General features: G+C 41.8%; 1 protein-coding gene and 1 long non-coding RNA gene across 5 annotated transcripts in view; one reads left to right on the top strand and one right to left on the bottom strand.

Moving 5' to 3' along the window:
• LOC127357965 (semaphorin-6D) overlaps positions 1 to 20223 on the bottom strand; it is a 140680-nt gene that overhangs the window by 68769 nt on the left and 51688 nt on the right. For all 4 annotated transcript variants that reach the window (XM_051390626.1, XM_051390624.1, XM_051390622.1 and 1 more), the window contains one exon: positions 8158 to 8268. The gene's annotated coding sequence lies outside the window, so the exon portion shown is untranslated. The remainder of the gene's footprint in view (positions 1 to 8157; positions 8269 to 20223) is intronic.
• LOC127358143 (uncharacterized) lies at positions 11881 to 18224 on the top strand. The gene is made up of 2 exons (XR_007882373.1): positions 11881 to 12153; positions 18040 to 18224. It is a non-coding gene; the product is annotated as an uncharacterized LOC127358143 (long non-coding RNA).

Below are 20223 nucleotides of genomic sequence, written 5' to 3'. Positions count from 1 at the left end.
AAATCACTGACTGTGTCGGCCGAGCCGCTGGATCGCCTCTCCGGCCCTCCGGTGGCGTTGGATTAACTGTTATTGGGAGAACGTCAGAAGGACTTTGAGGTTTTAATGAGATTGGTGTCGGAGAGGTCACTGCGGCTCGGCAGAGGTGTTTATTATGAAGGCTGATAATTGGTAATGTGATTAAGGTCGGCAGCGTGAAGGCAAAATTACCAATTTGGTCATTTACAGCTTCCAGAGAGGAGGATGGAGAAAGGAGAGAGGTGCTGCTGGGTCTTTGGTCTTTGGTCCGGGGCTGTGAGGGGCAAACTGGAGTCTGAAAGTGTAGTTTTCTGCCCTGAGTATGTGCATGTAGGCGTACAGTTCATTAAACAAAGTTGAAATTTAATGGAAGTAATTATGAATCAGTAAAAGAAGATGAGACACCATAAAGCCCAAAGATAAAAGTAACATGAATGAAGTATCACCAGTAAAATTCAATATTAAGCAGGACAACCCCAACTTAGCTTAGCTACAGTTAGCTAGTTGAATGCCCCTGCCTCACATCGCTCTTGGCTTGTACAAAGCTACTGTTAGCTTTGTACCGCTACCTCAGTTATTGTTGGCTAGCATCAACAACATTTGTCAGAATACATAAGCAAACGAAAAGATTTTGATAGCGATAATGTTAGCAAGCAAGCAAGCTAATGTTAGCCATCTGCAAAAAAAAGTTATCTACCAGCTAACAAAGTAACCAAACAGCAAACCAGCCACATCAGCCCCGGGAGTCTGGATGAAACTAGCTGACAGTATTTAGCTATGGTAGGTAGCTAGTAATTCATCCATGTCAGCAACCAAGCTAACGTTATCCAGCTAAAAGCACAATCAGACAATATGTTCCACAAGCTTAGCAGTAATGTTAGCTTTGATTTTGGACTCTGTGTTGTGGACTCTGTGTTGTGGACTCTGTGTTGTGGACTCTGTGTTGGACTCTGTGTTGGACTCTGTGTTGTGGACTCTGTGTTGGACTCTGTGTTGTGGACTCTGTGTGGTGGACTCTGTGTTGTGGACTCTGTGTTGTGGACTTTGTGTTGTGGACTCTGTGTTGTGGACTCTGTGTTGGACTCTGTGTTGTGGACTCTGTGTTGGACTCTGTGTTGCCCACTGTTGGCACTCGGGAGCATAAAGGTCACAACCTTTGACCCTCATCCTACATAGAGACACATAGAGATCAGTCCACAGACAGCAGAGGGACAAAGCTACACTACAACCTGTTCACTCTCTGCTCACACACACTGATTCACATTGAAACATAAAATGCTTCAGTATCTTACACATGGAGCCTTTAAGTCCAGAAATTGGTCAGAATAAACTAGAAGTGAGTGCAGTATGTTTGTTGTGTGAATATGAATTGATTGGTGCTATTAAACCATTGAGGACGCAACGGGATGAAGAGCTCCAATCAAAGGTCAAAAGATTCTAATTATTCACTAATTCTGTTTCTGTTTTTATCCATAAAACAACGTTTGCACCTCAGACAAAGGCATACCAACAGTTATCTCAGCCCACCTGGTTCCCGTTCATTTACCCCACAGACAATGTTACAAGAGTTACAGTTGGAGCTCTTTTTACGGCTTTGATCGGCATCAAAGCCTCCTGGTTGAATCATCGGTACAGAAGCGGAAGTGTGTTAGAAGAGAACTGGTTCTTTGATAAAAAGTCAAAAGGTACAAGAAGCCTGTGGACATAAAAACTTTGGGAGGAAAGAGATTTAACTCTCAAAGGGTATTTCAACCTGTGCACAACCTTAACACTAATTATTTTGGCTTTTTTTATCCATCAGGACATTCTCAGCGCTGTTTTTTCAGCGCTAAGCTAGCTATGTGTTGGCTCTAATTGGCTCCAATGAACACTAGCCAATCAGACACAGAGGAGGGCGGGGTTCAAAAGTCAGAAGTAACTGAGAACAAATACTTTAATATTCTGTACTTTACTTTTGCCCCCTACATTTATACACAAATATCTGTACTTTCTTCTGCTTAAATGAAGGCTTGTTACTTTAGTTTTAATGCATATGATGGGAATTATTGATTATTATATTTTTTGCACACGACAGACAACAAGACAACAATATAAGACAAATACTGGAGACTCGAACCTATTTGAAGTTTCAGTGAAAACCAGAAACCAAGAGAGTACTTTTTACTTGTATAGATTTCAGAGCCTGTATTTTATCACTTTTAGTAGTGGAATTAAGAATCTGTACTTCTACTTTTACCAGAGTCGTCTTTTACACATCTGTACTTCTATTTGAGTAATGAATGTGTGTACTTTGGCCACATCTGGTACTGAGACACACCAGGAAGTGCAACAAAAGAAGTAAGGGCACGGGTTCGAATCCGACCTGCAGCCCTTTGCTGCATGTCATCCCCTCTCTCTCTACCCACCTTTTCTGTCTATCTAAAGCTGTCTCAATAAAGCCAATAAAAGGCCAAAAAAAAACACAAATAGAGCAACTTTTAATCATGATGGTCTTTAAATTGCACTGACCAAAACTGAAGTTGATGGAATCAATTCCCCAGGAGGAGTTTGTTAAAGTACGATGTGGAAATCATCAAGCATGACCACTAAACTAAAAATGGCTGACTCCCTTTTCAGGGTATGACCCATACCACAAGAGGCTTTTTTGTCAGGATGTGTATGTGATACATGTATGTAGCAATTTTCATACATATCAGTGAAATGTGCCTCAGGGGCTGCAGTTTAGGGGGCACTGTCAAGCCATTTTGCCACGCCCATGACTTCGTACCGAAGCGAGGGATATTCAGTCTTCAACATCACCGCCAGATGCCACGAAAAGTCAATGCTAATTTAATGATTTACATTATAAGGTCTTGTCCCCATAAATAAGGCGAGTCCCCGCAATGTGAGTGTGTAATCACATCTGTGTCCTCACTATACTTGTCCTCATACACACTCACACACACAGACACAGACAGACACGCACACACACACACACACACACACACACACACACACACACACAGCGGGAGAAGCTGGTGGATTGCCTGTCAGGATGAAAACAGATTCCACTTTCTCAGTCTGGCACTCAGGGCGCACATTCAAGGCCAGCAGACACACACTTAAAGACACACACTCTCGCCGGTGGCACAATTTACTGCGCACACACACACACACACACACACACACACACACACACACAGGTGATGCAGACGTGAGTGCACACATGGCTGCCAGAGGTGTGTGTCAGGATGAAGGACAAATTTTAAAAAAAGACATGGAGAGAGAGAGAGACAGACCACCCTAAAACCAGAGAATGACTCGGCCTCTTCCTCAGGCCTCCCTGTTCCTTCTCCTGTGGAAGTTTACAGTATTAATAACCAAACACAAAACTAATCCGAGCTGTAATCAATCTGCAGGCTCAGACTCGGGAGGCGCAGACACACAGTTTTTAAGCTCTGTGAAATCCTGATTTCACGCAGCTTGAAATCTGCTCTTTGTGTTTCTCTGCGGTTGGATCTCAGATCCTCAGCAGCCTGAGAACGCAAGAGGACGCTCGCCAAACCCTTTTCTGGCTTCAGTACTCATCTTGCTTCCTCTGCTTTTCACAGTAAAAGCCTTTAAGATAAATGAAAAAGCTCAGTTTGATCCGTTGTCTCCAGTTTTAATGCAAGGGATGCAAATTAAAGCGATTTAAGGCAAGACACTATACATCCAAAAACTGGATCATTTTGAGATCTATTTTGCTTCCATAATACGTCTTTTTCAGATTAGTGGAAAGAAAACGCCCAAAATACACATTTAGTGTTTATCTTCATATTTAAAGGTCCAGTGTGTCACATGGAGGAGGATCTATAGTCAGAAAGGGAATATAATATCCATAGGTATGTTTCCATTAGTGTATAATCACCTGAAAATAAGACTTGTGTTTTTATCTACAGAGGCCGCCATGTTGAACCGCCATGTTTCTACAGTAGCCCAGAGTGGACAAACCAACGACTGTACGATAGATAGATAGATAGATAGATAGATAGATAGATAGATAGATAGATAGATAGATAGATAGATAGATAGATAGATAGATAGATAGATAGAGTTTAAATGGATGTGCAAATGGAGGTAGAAATTGTCCCATTGTCTATTGTCCTCCCTGCCAGGAGCTGTTGTACAGTCTGATGGCCAGGGGGACGAAAGAGTTTTTCAGTCTGTTGGTGGAGCTATATTGGGACAGCAGTCTGCCACTGAACACACTCCTCTGCCTGGTGAAGGTGTCGTGCAGAGGGTGGTGGGCATTGTCCAGTATGGACAGCAGTTTGTCCATGGTCCTTCTCTCTGCCACTGTCACCAGAGAGTCCAGCTCTGTGCCCACTACTGAGCCAGCTCTCCTCACCAGTCTGTCCAGTCAACCGGTGTCTCTCTTCTTGCTGCTTCTTCCCCAGCAAACCACAGCATAAAAGAGGACGCTGGCCACCACAGACTGGTAAAACATCTGCAGCAGTTTTTTACAGATGTTGAAGGACCCCAGCCTTCTCAGGAAGTACAGACGGCTCTGCCCTTTCCTGTGAAGAGTGTCATCCAGCTGCAGCCCCAGATATTTATAGGTCCTGACCACCTCCACATCGACCCCCTCGATGGACACGGGTTGGAGATGTGGTCCACACCATCTCCTTGGTCTTGGAGGTGTAAAGCTGCAGATGGTTGGACATGCACCACCTTACGAAGTCCTCGACCAGGCTCCTGTACTCCCCCTCCCGTCCATCCTTGATACAGCCAACTATCGCAGTATCGTCCGAGTATTTCTGCATGTGGCAGAGCCCGGAGTTATACTGGAAGTCAGATGTGTAGAAGGTGAAGAGGACAGGAGAGAGCACGGTCCCCTGTGGTGCTCGGGTGCTGCTGACCACAGTGTCTGACGTGCACGCCCACCTTCTCCTGGAATTCAAACTGCAGTGGATCTTGTGCGTGGTGGACCTGGGGTCTGAGGACATGGAGCAGCAGCCGCTCAAATGTCTTCATAATGTGTGACGTCAGTGCTACTGGTCTGAAGTCACCCGGCTCCCTGGGGTGTTTTTTCTTAGGACCCGGGATGAGACATGAAGTCTTCCAGAGCACTGGGACCCTCCCCAGCTGCAGGCTCAAGTTGAAGACATGCTGGAGTGGCTCCCCCAGTTCAACAGAACAGGCTTTAAGCATCCTTGGACACACTCTGTCCGGGCCCCCTGCTTTCCTTGGACGAAGCCTCCTCAGCTCTCTGCTCACCTGATCCTTGGTGATGGTGGTGGGGAGGGGGGTTGAACTGTCCATGGGTGTGGAGGGTTGGGGTGGTCTGCAGTCTGAGGTGGTGGCGTTGGGGGAAGTGATGGACATGGTGGGGGTGTTAAGTGGGTCGTCGCTGGTTGTGGGAGCTGGAGTATCAAACCTGTTAAAAAACAGGTTTAGCTGGTTTGCTCCCCCAGCATCCCACTCTCCTGTGATGCTGCCCTTCTTCTTGCAGCCTGTGATGGTTTTCATGCCATCCCAGACCTCCCTCATGTTGTTGTGCTGCAGCTTCTGTTCTACCTTCCTTCTGTAGTCCTCCTTTGCCTCTCTCAGGTGGACCTTGAGTTCCCCCTGTACACGCTTCAGCTTGTCTCTGTCACAATCCTTGAATGCCCTCTCCTTCCTGTTCAGGATGTCCTTGACATCACTGGTGATCCAGGGCTTGTTGGGGAAGCAGTGTACAGTTCTAGTGGGGACCACAACGTCCATGCAGAAGTTCAGGTAGTCAGTAGTGCAGTGTGTGACCCCCTCGATGTCCTCACCATGTGCTTCCTGCAGGACGCTCCAGTCAGTACATTCAAAGCAGTCCCTCAGAGCCTCTGCTGCCTCAGGAGACCATTTCCTGAAGGAGTGTTTTCGTCGTGGACTGTCTCTGGATCTGTGGTTTGTACTGTGGCGTGAGCAGGACCAGGTTATGATCAGATTTTCCCAGTGGGGGCAGAGGTGTAAGTCAGTGGATCCCAACCTCTGGGACCCCTTTTCTATAGTTGAGTAAAGTGACCCCTGATTAAGTGACATATATTATGGACAGTAACAGTAATAGTTAAATGAACTGAACAATGAACAGTGAACCCAAACAGTGAACTCAATAACTGCAGGAAGTGTGTGTACAACCAGAGATTTGGATGAATTTTAAGCAGATTATTCCTGTGAATATCGATCAGAGTTTTTCTGATTTTTATACAATTCTGTCTGTATTATGTATTTTTAATAATTTTAAACAATCAATTCAGTCTTTTCTTCTTATTGTTCTATCAGCTCTTTGGTTGTTTGAACTTTCTTTAATGCAGGTAGAGGCTGTTTGAGAGTGAAGGCTCTGATCTTCAAAGGTTAGCTCTTAAATAATAATCTAAACTTGAAAAAATAATATTTCTTTTATATTATATATTATTTCACAGAAATAAATGAAATGTTGAGATATCGGCCCACTGTGTATATTTTTTTTGAACCCCTTAAAATCAAGAAGGCCCCTAAAATTAATTAATTAAAAATCTAATCAAAATAACATTATTTCCTTATTAAACAGAAAAATTCAATTGTCTAACAGATTCAAATATATAAAATATTCGGACTCTACGTTCTGTCGCTGTCTCTCTGATGACTCTCGCCACACAAGCCGCCATGTTGAGCAGAAAGCTTCGTCCAATCAGGTGCAGGCAGGAAGTGTTTGTGTGGTTGTAGGAGGATGCCTCGCCTCCAAAAACACCCCAGTGGACACGTCCCGTCACTTCTCGCTCACTCATCCATCCATCTTTCTTTTTCTGTTTCCATTAAACGGCAGTCCTGTTCCTCCAGAGGAACCAGAGGAGTTCTGCTTCTCTGTTCAAAGATTTCACCGCCACGCTTTCCCGATTTCAACCATCACTGAGCAGAAGATCTGAGTTTGGCCGGAGAGAACGAGAGTAAATGACGAGACTTTAAATGAGAACGAACGGAGGTTGATGAAAGAGTGAAGGAGGGATGAGAGAGGGAGGAAGGAAGATGAAGGAGTCAGAAAAGAAGAAAAGCCAATCAGAGACTGGAATCAGACAGCTGGAAGAGTGGAGGAGAAAAGACAGATTTGGATAAAAGAACGAATGAATAAGGAGATTTATCAGAAGAAAGATGAAGAGCAGCATAACTCCTCTTCCTCTGCTGTTATTCATCCTCTGTTCACCTCAGAAGTTCAACTCCTCCTCTCTTCTCTTTCCTCCTTTCTGTTTCTTACACTCTTTTTTTCTTCTCTCTCTTCCGTTCTCCACAAAGCTCGTTATTCCACCAGAAGCACTGTGGTGCGTCCCGAAGCATCTATTTTTGTTGGTAAGTGCACAAGCAGCGCAGAGCAGATCGCATTGGCAGAAACAGCATAGGGAATCCAGTCATTTCAAAATAAAAGACCCCACACAAAATCAACACTAAGGCATCATACAGGAAGTCAGTCAGTGGAGATGTTTATCTCAGAAGAAGAGAAACACCATTTTGTTTCGTTCTATGGACAAAATACACGAGTCAACAACAGCGTGTTGAGTGTGAAGCTTCAGAAGTTTCCACCTTAAATAATCATTAACACTTCAAAAATAAAGATTACATTTTTTTTTACAGAAATAATGCTAAAATTTAGACCTACTGTACATATTTAAAAAAAGCCTCGCCCCCTTGTGAAGCTTTGGCGCACCCTAGAGGCAGTGGACACCGCAGGTTAGGAACCAGTGGTCTAAATGGAGCCGATGTTTACTGACGTTACAATAAAGTGATTCATGTTGATGTGAATTTGACTACAAGAAACAACTTTATTATCACTGCAGACACTTTCTATTAACTTCCAAATTGTTTAACTTCAACCTGAAACACACTTTTATTATTTTATTTTATTTTATTGTATTTTATTATCTGTCATACTTTATAAAACACAGCGTAATTTCAGTCTTTTCCTCACTGGAAACTTTCAAAAAATCCTTTTCACTTTCCTTCTTTAATCTTTAATCTTTTCCTCACCTCCTGATGCCGTCGTGCTTTGATTAAATGAACTTCTGCTTAACTTATTTCAGCACTTCGTGGATGCAGATCCCAGAACGCTCAACGGCTCATTAACGAAGGCGTATTTTGGTGTTTGACATGTGGAAAAACGTACAAGATACTTACAGTGTAAAAATCTGCGGTGACGCACAGGAGAAGCTTCCAGCCAGTCAGGTACAGGAAGTGCTCACCACGTTCCAGGAAGTCAAGAGGCGGGGGTGGACCCCCTCAGACGTCCTGGGGAAATACAACAAACAAAATAAAGTTTGAATATGACGACACATTTTTCAGTGTGACGACAGAGAGCACAGATCAGATGAACTGAAAACATTGTTACCATCCACTGTTTAGATCTTGGTGCTTTTTAACTCTAGATTTGAACCTGATGAAGGATTTTAGTCTTCGGACGTCTGGATCTTAAGTTATCAGAGAAACAAGCTGAGCTAACGTTAGCAGCAGCTCGTTTGTTTTGGAGAGGAGGACACTCCCGAAAAAAAAAACTCCTGAACCATGAACACTGAAGGAATCCTAACCGGGAGAAGCTGACTGCAATGACGCCAATGGTGGTGAAGACAACAACTCTCATGATCCTACACTGCTTCACCACCTCATCAATTGTATTAATTGTTACATATTGTACGTTTGTACCATTGTGGAGTAAAACTGAGTGAAAATTGTTTAGTCTAGTTTTATTTCTAGTCGAGATTCCAGATGTTGGTGAAAGTCTGAAGTTCTGAATATTTAACTCAGTTTAAAGCTTTTTATTTTAATAATAATTATAAGTTGGAACAAACTGAGAAAGAAACCGGTTTAACTTCTGTCTAATATCATCCGGATGCACCAATGAGATTAACAGAAGCTCCACGTGTGGAACAAAGACGTTCTTTTTGTTGCTGAACAAGCTAATTGGATTTGTGCACCCGGAGGTTCGGCTCTCTGGAGGTTTCGTTTCTGGTCTGATGGCAGAAATCCAGACCGACTGAAATCCAATCAGCTGTTCTTTTGGCCTGAAGCCGATCTGTCCGACTGCTTTCATTCATTCATTCAGGAGCTACAAACAAACATCAGCAGAGCGGAGGAGAGAAATGACACAGCCAGATGTTCGGATCCCCAGCGAGTGAGTTTGACTTTAAAGACACACGAAGAAGAAGAAGAGTGACGCCGTTTGGTGAGTGCGATTCTCTCCACGTCCGCCTCCTCTCGGCTGTTTGCTCTCCTCCTAATAAAATCCTCCTCTTAACGAAGGCTTGTTAGCGAGGCGGTGGCAGGAAGTTTTGCATGAGTTAACCTTTCCTAATGCTAATGGCAGCCATTAAGACGAGCGGTGTCCAATTATTGGCGACCTCCCTTAACGAGGTCAAACAGTGGAGGATCATGGGAGAATGCAGAGCAGCACAGAGGCTCAGAAACAAAGGAAGAAACAAAGGAAGATTGACAGTTAGGCTGAAGATTGAAGCCTCTAAATGCAACAGCACTAAACGTAGATTAATCCACCGTTGAAAATAGTCCCCGACAAATGCAAAGTTTCCACTTTTTACAACATTTTCCAGAACTTTTCCAGGACTTTCCAGGACTTTTTCCTGACAATAAAGGACTCGCTCACAATAGTGGTCAGTCTTTATGGGAGCATAGTATTCATTATTCTTTCTTTCATATGTGAAACTGTTTCTTTTCATGGTAAAAAGTTGTATTTATACAATAAAATATGCACTAATATCCTTTTACCATAATAGTAGAAAAGATATTATTACGGTACAGTTCTGGCAACAACAGCAGACAGTTTTTGAGACAGTGTATGACTCAATTTCAGTACTTAAAATATTATGTTTTACTGACTTATATTAGGTTTTAGTTGAAGTTTCTACACATGGCTATGATTTATTGAAAGATATATAATATATCTATGTATATAAATAATAATATAAAGAAAAGACGTCACAATAAACCGACACAGGTAGTGAAGGCCGGTTTCACTGCAGAGGTTTAATGTTGTTTTAACAACATGACAAACGTCAGACCAATAAAGCTTACTGAATTTAATTGAATTTAAAATCAGACGCTCTGATTGGTCTCCATGGATACCGTTATGATGCTTCTCTGTTGATCCCTCTGTTACGATTTTAGTCATTCGACATATTAAACATTTGAACACTTTGTCCCAAAATAATCCCTCGTTCTCAGAGGTTAATCCTCTCTCTCCCTCCCTCTGTCTCTCCCTCTCTGCTCTTATCTCTTCCTCTCCTCCTGTTATCTGTTCAGCCGTCCGTCTCCTTCACTCTCTCCTTGATTTTTGAACCCTCTTCCTTTATTTTCCGTCTTTCTGTCTGTTTTCTCTTCCAGCCTCGTGACTTTTACGTAATCTCTCTGAAAAATCCAAACAGCCTAAAAGCTTTATTGGCAGGAACGGTGAGTTTCTGCTGCCAGGGATTTCACGAGAACGCGCTAAGTGATAAATAATAATTATCAAACATGGCAACATTGAAGTAAAATAGTTGAATCAGTAAACAGTGTCGCAGCAGTGGAGTCAGAGGGTCCTTAATAGACTCTGCAGGGGGCTTCAAAACCCATCTATGTTCATCCATCTGCTCCTGAAACACACTGCAAACACTGAACCCTGTAAATAACTGAAAGAATCACGTTACTATCTGCAGTGTCAATGTAGGAAGCAACCAACGCCAGACGCACACCGCGCCAGCCATTACACAGCCAGCCGGACAACCCCAGCTTAGCTCAGCTACAGTTAGCTAGCTGGATGCCCCTACCTCGCATCACTCTTGGCTAGTAGAAAGCTAACGTTAGCTTTGTACCGCTACATCATTTATTATTATTTAAAATCAACTCTGTTTGTCAGAATCACATTAGCTGGGGAAGCTAACGTTAACTAACATATCCACCCATAGTATTTTGCTTGTGATAATGTTAGCGAGCAAACTAAAGTTAACCGCCGCCCCCCCCCACGCTAGCCTACAGATAGTATTTTGCTAGCGATAACGTTAGCAAGCAAGTAAGCTAACATTAACCAACTATCATATGTACTCAGATAGCATTTTGCTAGTGCACTCAGGAGCATAAACGTCACATCCTTTGGATTTTACAAAATGTTCTTAACTTTTGAAAGTCTAACCGGATGTTATATATTTATTTTTGCTAACATTAATAACACTAGAGGGAAACCGACCGGCAGTATTTGTTGGGAAAGATCATTTCAATTAAAAAAAGACATTACAGACTCAATTTATTTCACGAGATGTTTTAAAACGTGAATTTACAGATTTTATCTCACGTACAGAAACCAACCGTCACTTGTGCTTTCTGATATTTCTCATGTGATGACGCAGCAAACTGAGAGCAGATAATCAATCAGACGGATCCTCGCGGTTCAACCCGTCTATCAGCTGGTTAATATTCATCTGCGTGTTGCCTAGCAACGCACGCAGCAGGAGCTCCACAGTATGTTTATGATGAAATATAATAACACCATATTATTCATGACATACATACAGAGAGAGACTGCACGACCCGCTCACATCCAGCAGGTTTAAAGCCCTCGTTCACATCTGCACATCAAACTGTCAGCTGATATTCAACAACGCTAAACCGAACTTCTCTTTATATCCTTCCAGCCTGTTCCAGACATTATTGACTGTTTCTGTCTGCACAGACTGAAAGGTTTCTTTGACCAGAGCTTTCTTAAATTCTTTTTAGAGGATCTCTTTCAGTTGTCTGGTTGAACCACTGTACAGCGCTTTATTGTCTGTGCACATTTTCTAAAATACAGAATTTGATGTTTTTTAAACTCAAAGATTTAAGTTTTTAAGAAGAAAAGCAAATTAAAATATTACAAGTTGGCAAAACTTTCTGTAGTTTATTTCAAAACTTAAAAGTTTGACTTTAAACTCAGTTGCCTTGAAATTCTCTCGCAGGTTCTCATGGATCCTGGTGGAGCCTCCTGCCATGGTCCTGCTTGACTGCCATTGCCAATACTGTTGTTGCTGTGCACCTGTCTGTCTGTCTGTCTCTCTCTCTTTTTTCTCTCTCTCTCTCTCTCTCTCTCTCTCTCTCTCTCACCCCAACTGGTCGAGACAGACGACCACCCACCTAGAGCCGAAGGATCTGTCCTAGGTTTCTGCCTTTTAACAGGCAGTTTTTCCTTGCCCTTGTCTCCAAGGTCTTGCTCATGGTGGTACTGTTGGGTCTCTGTAAATAATGTTTTAAAGAGTTCGGTCTAGACCTGCTCTATTTGAAAAGTGTCCTGAGATAACTTCTGTTATGAATTGGCGCTATACAAATAAAATTGAATTGAATTGAAATTATGAGTTTTTCCACTTTTACAGTGAAACAATTTGTGGTGTTTTTGGAAACGTTTTTCATAACTTTCATTATATGTTTGGTTGGTAGATGTTATCAATACTGCAGCTGCTGAAAACATCAGTTACCTCATGAACTAATCTTAATGATCAGACTTTATTTTTTAATAATTAGTCTCTTTATTATCTTAATGTCTCGTTTTATGGGATTGAAACTGATAAAAAAAACTCACAAATATATAAAAGTTGTACGAGTGAATGAAACAATATTGATTAAAGGAACATTACGCAGAATCAGACAGAACACTGAGCTCCTCCTCAGTGCTGATCAATACTACGATCAATAAACAATCGATCAAATGTGAACTACATTAAGATGGGTCGTCATCCCTCTGAAGCCTCAAACAAATCCCACTTCCTGTCCCCGTGGCAACGAAGGCCAGTTAATGAGCTGCATCCTTGTTAGGTCATGAATCCTCCTCTCCTCCTCCTCTTCTTCCTCCTCTTCCTTTAATGAAGGACTGCCTCTCTCTCTCACACTATTTCTCTTTCTTCCTGTCGATTCTCAGACGTTAATGAAAAGTCGTCCGCAGCCTCTTTGCTGTTCTAATAAACCTCATCTTCTTCCTCTCTCCTGTCTTTTTTAAGTTCTCCTCATCCTCAGTTCTCCTCCTGCTGAAGCTAATTGTACAAACCTCCATTAAAAGCTGAATAGCTTGAGTTCAAAGTTTTCTGTTAGAAATGTTCAGTTTGGTTCTCCAGCATTTAGGAACTGATGCTAACTTGCAAATGTTGGACAATTAGCATAATTAGCATTAATAATCAGCTATATGGACAATAGCGGAGTGGTTTTGGGGTTTATTGAGGAATCTGTTTCTGACATTTTCAAAATACAAAATGACTTTAAAACAGGAATTTCAACTCTTGGTGGGCTGATTTTAATTATTTGGAGTCGATTTTGAGGCTCAGAATAAATCAATTAATCAGCCCATTTGAAAATGTATTCAGTGAGCTATGAACCTGGATTTTCATTATTTGGGTGGTTTGAAAATTAAATAGTAATATGAATACTAAATCATTAGCAGTTTTGCACTTTAATAGGTTTTGTTTCTAAAACTAAAAGATCTTCTAAAGAACAAAAGTACAAATGATCATTAATAGTTTGACTTAAAGCTAAGAAAATTTGCTTTGAAATTGAGTTTTCTCAACTTTTTTACAGTTCAAATAATGAAAAATCAGCGCATTGTGAACAACTTGTAGACCACTCAATGATGAGTTCATTTTAAAAACTTAAAAGTTAAAGTTTGACTTAAAACTGAAATAATGATTGAATAGTGTTTTTAGAATGTGAGAGCACTGAGGGCAGTTAGTAAACTGTGAATCTACAGTCGTAGGCGTCTGCTCAAGTGAATCTCTTGGATGGCAAACATATTTAGAAGAACTAACCAGTACAAACAGAGAGAATTGTGGGAAATAAAATGGATTCTTTGTTTCTTTCCTCTTCTTCATTTTCTAATCACCGCATCGATTGAATCTTCCTGTTTACGTCGATGTCTCTTCAATAGAAGGGACATCTCTCATCGTCCCTTTTAATTAATTAGATTTCTCTTCCTCGCTTTTTCATTACTTTACGTTTTTCCTCATCTTCCTCTTGCCTCATCCCTCCATCACTCTCTGTCTCTGCTAATGAACATGCAGTAATTCACATCCTCCATCTGTCTTTGTCTCCTCATCCCATCATCTCCCTTCTTTGTCTCCTTTTCTTCTTCTTTCCATTTTCTAATTAAAATATTGAGTAAATACGTCCAGCAGTAATACAGCATGCGCTGCAACGTACCATTCATGTGTCGGACTATAAAACACTTGATCACAGTCTATATTTGATGGATCGTCTCTTATTAGTAAGGAAAGATTTCCCCAAATGTAATATATTTAACCCCTCCAAGTGTCAAGGAAGAAGACAATAGCTGGATGGTTCGTTAGAGGCTGTGTTCAGAAGGGATAAATATGAGGAATTAGGCCAGAAACCTGCCCGGAAAGCTTTCAAGAAAGAAGATGTTTGATGGCAAACTTTTTGATCATTACAGCGATAAGGGAAGCACTGAAATAGAGGTTAAATCGCTGTCAAACAATAGCCAGGCGGTTCCGAAATTGTCCGAAATGAACCGATTCAACATGTTAAAGAGTCGAACCATCAAACACTTAGATGTCAGTTGCAAACAGCCGTGGGAGTTCATGAAAGTAGTAATTTACAGCGGAAACATTGGAGGCGTTAAGTACAGGAAACTCATCATCTCTCTGCTAAATGACTAATAAAGTGTGAATGTCAGTGAGTGATTTTCAGGTACTTTCAGATCTTCCACCTGAGGTGTCTCATCCACTTTTTCTGCCTTGATTTTCTCTTTTCTCTCTCTGTTATTTTGGATTTAGAAAAAACAGAAGCTGTGACAGCCTCTTGATTTCTCAGCATCAGAGCGTCGAAGCCGGCCGGCCTGTCAGCCACAGTAATGTCTTTATAAAGAACAGCCGCGTTATAGTCACTGGAGAATCAGCAAGAAAAGCTTCCTCCAAAAGTCTCCAAATTACAGCCTTCGTTTCTGGAAATTTCACATGAAGCAATCATGAAGTATTGTTCTGCTTTTACGGACGACTGAATCCATTTCACAGGACACCATTGTGGGTTTGTCTCTTTGTTGATCGTCTTTGTCTGTTTCATCCTGCTGATCTCTCTTTCACTGTGATCAATGCCAGCCGCTCTGACCTCTTCACCTCGCCCGATCAATTGTTTCTATCTTTCCATCCATGCAGTCGTAGACGACCCTCAAATTGTGAAATGATCCTTCATCGGGTCACAGTGGATCAGAGACCTTTCAAATACGAGCTCATATTCTGATCATTGAGTCGCTTTGGATCCATCGCCAGTCGTCAAATTCAGTTTTGTTCATTGAAATAGTTTGTCAGTGTTTTAGGTTCCTCCTCCTCTTCAGATCAGCTGTTCAAGTTTTGAGCTCCAAATAAACGTTGTTTTATAAGATAAAGTTACGGAAAGAAACTCATTTTTGTTAGGATCAATAATCATTCTCTATCAGTTTCAGGTAATATTTTGTACAAATGTGAACGACTTCGGTATAATTGGACACAGCAGTTTGAACTTTAATAGTTTATATTATTTTAGTTTTTATTGAAAATGTCCTTGTTAATATGTAAACGCATGATGTCCGTGGCTTGGTGTTGAATTTCGACGTATTTGTCATGAAACAGGACATTGTTATCACTCCAGTGTATTTTGTCCAATCTCCACCAAACTTCACACGTCTGACAAGAGTCAAGCCCTGAACTCCCTGTTCTGGTTTCATACTTCTGATATTGGTAATAAACCTCTGTCAGACCAGGATGCATTTGAAATGTTGTTCTATTCGTTCAAGGGTTTCCTTCCACAACCAGCAGTCTGCATTAACCGACAGATAAAAGGAGGAAGAGAAGACTCTCAGAGAGAGTTTGAGGGTCAGAGAGGTCACAGACGGAGAAAAGTGTTGCCAACAACAAACAAACATCATCTTAATTGGTGCTTTTGCCTGCGGCCTTGAGGTCAAAGGTCAAAACTGGCTCAAAAACACACCCTGAACACAACGTTCAGCAGACTCAAACTAGGCCGGCTCTCGTCCCCGTAGTGCCAGGTCGAGGGTTCGAGGTCAGAGAGGGCGACCGATTCCCAACGCGGCAGCTTACTGCCATCCGACCACATGATTGGCCGACGGTCTGCAGTCTGATTGGTGGAGGAGGGTTAAAGGAGCCAGGACCTGATGCATTCTGGGAGGGTTTGATATGATTGATGATATATTTGGTGGATGAAATTGAAAAAAACTTCAACTGTGTTTCGTGCATCACTTTAAACACGACTTTGGGTTCTTCACTATAAGATTTAAATTCAGTGAGTTTGAACACTTCAATTAATCCCGAACTCATGCAGTTAAAGTAAAGTCTCTGGATATTCATCAAACATACACAGTCACCCGGTCAAGTTTAACTTTGTGTCAGAAGTCGGTCCAGTTTGTCACTTTGCCAAAGTTTTGCTAACGTTAGCTGAAGATTGGTGTTAGCAGGTGCGCTCAGAGAAAGGGTGGATGGATCAAGTTAAAAAAGCGTATCACATAGTGTAGAGCAGTGGTTGCCAATCTCTATCTGATATTTCATATTATATTCAATAACAGCACAGGACAGCTGATAAACTGAACAATGAATCCAAACAGTGAACAAAACACCTGCAGGAAGTTTGTGTAAAACAAGTTATTGTAATTTTGATCAGAGATTAGTTTTTCTGATATTTTTGGGACTTTTTATACAATCCTCTGTATTATGTAAATGCTGACATACTGTGTTCAATAAACTTAATGGAATAAGCACAATTAACTTAATTTACACAAGTTACCGTAACAAATAAAGGTCCTTCTACTCAGATCAAGTATCTTTCACGTTTGAGTTAATAATCCTCAAACAGTTTAACTCATTAGGTTTTACAGTGAATGTTTGTGTAAAACTGAGAGATGAAGTTTTCCCAGAGATCTCTCAGCTGCACAGACTGTCAGTAAATAATAACAGTGACTAACTGCTAACAGCTCGGCCTGCAGCGGGTTTTAAATCTCCATTAAAGCCTCTGATTTGATCCGTTTCCAGCCGAGCGTCGTCTCCATCTGTCGCTCATTCTTCCCTCGCCGCCGAGCGGACGTCAGCTGACCCACTGTGATCTGTCAGCGAGGGAACGGCTCCACCTGAGCGTGAGCGGTCATCACGTCAACACATAAAGAGTTTTATAAAAACAAACAAACTAAATCATTTTAATAACAGATTTATGGAGGCAGTCTGAGATTGATTGGTGATGTAACACAGCGTCATAGTGATGTCATCTGAAGCAACAACAGTGTATTGAGTTTAAAATAAACAATAAAAAACCAAAAAAGTATTTTATTGAACTTTTTAAAAGGATTAAAACCTTAGTGTTCTTCACATGTTCTTCATCAGTCTGTTACCATGGAGACCGATCTGATGACATGCAAGCTCAGTTATCATTAAATCATTAGTTTGAATAGATTTGATATTAATTATAATCTCCTGGACTATAAGTCCATGACAGCTGAAAGCCCGGGAAAAAACTGGTAAGCAGAACTTGAGTGAGGATTGTTTGGTCAGAAATTTGTTTGTGTGTTTGTTTGTTTGTTTGTTTGTTTGTTTGTTTGTTTGTTTGTTTGAGGTATTGTGTCTGATTCTGCAGGAAACGTCTCTTTAAAACACCCTGGGGGCACCGAACGCACCAATTCTCTGGTGGTGGTTGGTTCAGATACCGTCTGAGTCTGTAGACTCTCCACTTCCACGTCTGTATCCTCGAGAGATCGCCGTGATTCCCAGAGCGTCGTCTGCCTTTTCAGCGTATTTAACCTGCTCCGGCTCCATCGGTCCATCGGTTCACCACAACCGACCTCACAAACACCCTCCTGCCCTCCGGACGCCAATATAAGCCCCGCCCCTCAGAGGGGTCACATGTACAACTAAACTCATTTATTTGAATCTGCAGATTAATCGATATTTGCTGTGCACCTGTCTGTCTGTCTGTCTGCCTCTCTCTCTCTCTCTCTCTCTCTCTCTCTCTCACCCCAACTGGTCGAGACAGACGACCACCCACCTAGAGCCGGAGGATCTGTCCTAGGTTTCTGCCTTTTAACAGGCAGTTTTTCCTTGCCCTTGTCGCCAAGTGCTTGCTCATGGTGGTACTGTTGGGTCTCTGTAATTAATGTTAAAGAGTTCGGTCTAGACCTGCTCTATTTGAAAAGTGTCCTGAGATAACTTCTGTTATGAATTGGCGCTATACAAATAAAATTGAATTGAATTGAATTGAATATTAAAAACAATCGTCAGCTGAAGCTCTGCAGTGATGTCACAGCGCACTCAGTACATGCTGACATCACCGCTTGTCGTGGTCACAGGTGCGACAGACACCGTCGAGAAGAAGCTCAGTGTTTAATAACTTCTTAATATCGGATTGTTTTTATTGATCAACAAGGACTTCCTGCGGTGACATCGACAACACCACAGAAGAAGAAGAGGGGTCGTGTTGCGCCTGTAGGGGGCGCCGGCGAGACTGCGGAGGATTGGAGATGACAGGATTACACTGGATTCATACACAGCAGATTATCTACCCAGAGCGCACTCTGTTTTCTGTGTGTGTGTGTGTGTGTGTGTGTGTGTGTGTGTGTGTGTGTGTGTGTGTGTGTACTGGGGGTTTATAAGAGCTCAGAATTGGCAGGATGTTGACAGTGTGTGTCTGTTGCTGCTTTAACCTTCTGTCATATTTCAATCCTGTTGATGTCTGCAGGATGATGTGATTGTGCACTTCAGGGTCACGTGTGTGTGTGTGTGTGTGTTTGTGTGTGTGTGTGTGTGTGTGTGTGTGTGTGTAAAACGATATATTACATTCTGTGTGTTTATTGTTTGTTTGTTATTTTTTGTGAATTAGATAAAAAGCTGCTCGCTGTAGTTTGTCTGTTTGTTGGGGCCTTAAATTATCACTTCTTTAAACTTTGCCTCACATTATGACATTTTCTTGTAATATTATGTCTTTACAATCTTTTTTCTTCCCTCGCAGTGGCCCTTATATAATATTCAACATTAACAACAACAACAACAAACAAACTACATGAATTAACGGAGGACTTTGAAGGTTTAATTACTGAGTTAAAACTGGTTTGAAGCTTCACAAAGAGAAAAAACAGTCATTTTTCTCCTCTGACCCTTTAAAGCTAATGAGACACACACACACTCGCAGTCTCGTCCCTGTTCAGCTCCTCGGATGCAGGTTTCCATGGAGACGTCTCTCGCCTCCCCCCTTGCCAATTACATCTCTCCAGGAAGTTCAAAGACGACCAATGGGAGCCCAGCGGGAGTTATTTTTAACCTCTATGCGAGCGAGACGGACGGGTGGAGACGACAGCGGGCCGAGACGGGGGAGCAGGTGTCTGCTGGAAGTTTCTGCACAAACACACCACAATCAACACTTCTTCTTCTTCTTCTTCTCCTCTTCTACACAGACCACGTTGATGATGACATCACTCATCAGGATCGCCATGACGTCACGTCCCAGCTGTTAGAGCGACATCATTTCCGCTGATCTGTTTCTACAGATCCACATTAAGACGCTCTCCACCAGACTCCATTGACAAAAACAGCGATTTTACTTTGCAGCTCATTCTAACATCTTTACTTCATTCAAAATGGACAAACTATATAAAACCGTCTTTGTTAGTCTTTCCAATAATCAATAACTCTGGTTTGGTGGAAATAAACCCTCAATTCACCGTGTTGGATGTGAAAATGGCTGCTATGGCCGCAACGCAAGCTAACATTAATCCTTTGGAACAAATACACCGTCAAAGTCCATCCACTAACAGTAGTTGTTGTTTGTTCCACTAACAGTAGTTGTTGTTTGTTCCACTAACAGTAGTTGTTGTTTGTTCCACTAACAGTAGTTGTTGTTTGTTCCACTAACAGTAGTTGTTGTTTGTTCCACTAACAGTAGTTGTTGTTTGTTCCACTAACAGTAGTTGTTGTTGTTTGTTCCACTAACAGTAGTTGTTGTTTGTTCCACTAACAGTAGTTGTTGTTTGTTCCACTAACAGTAGTTGTTGTTTGTTCCACTAACACTAGTTGTTGTTTGTTCCACTATCAGTAGTTGTTGTTTGTTCCACTAACAGTTGTTGTTGTTTGTTCCACTAACAGTAGTAGTTGTTTGTTCCACTAACAGTAGTAGTTGTTTGTTCCACTAACAGTAGTAGTTGTTTGTTCCACTAACAGTTGTTGTTGTTTGTTCCACTAACAGTAGTAGTTGTTTGTTCCA

Source organism: Dicentrarchus labrax, unplaced genomic scaffold (genome assembly GCF_905237075.1).
Source record: "Dicentrarchus labrax unplaced genomic scaffold, dlabrax2021, whole genome shotgun sequence".
Lineage (NCBI taxonomy): Eukaryota > Metazoa > Chordata > Actinopteri > Moronidae > Dicentrarchus > Dicentrarchus labrax.
Note: the sequence above shows the minus strand (reverse complement) of the source record. Positions and strands in the feature narration are given on the sequence as shown.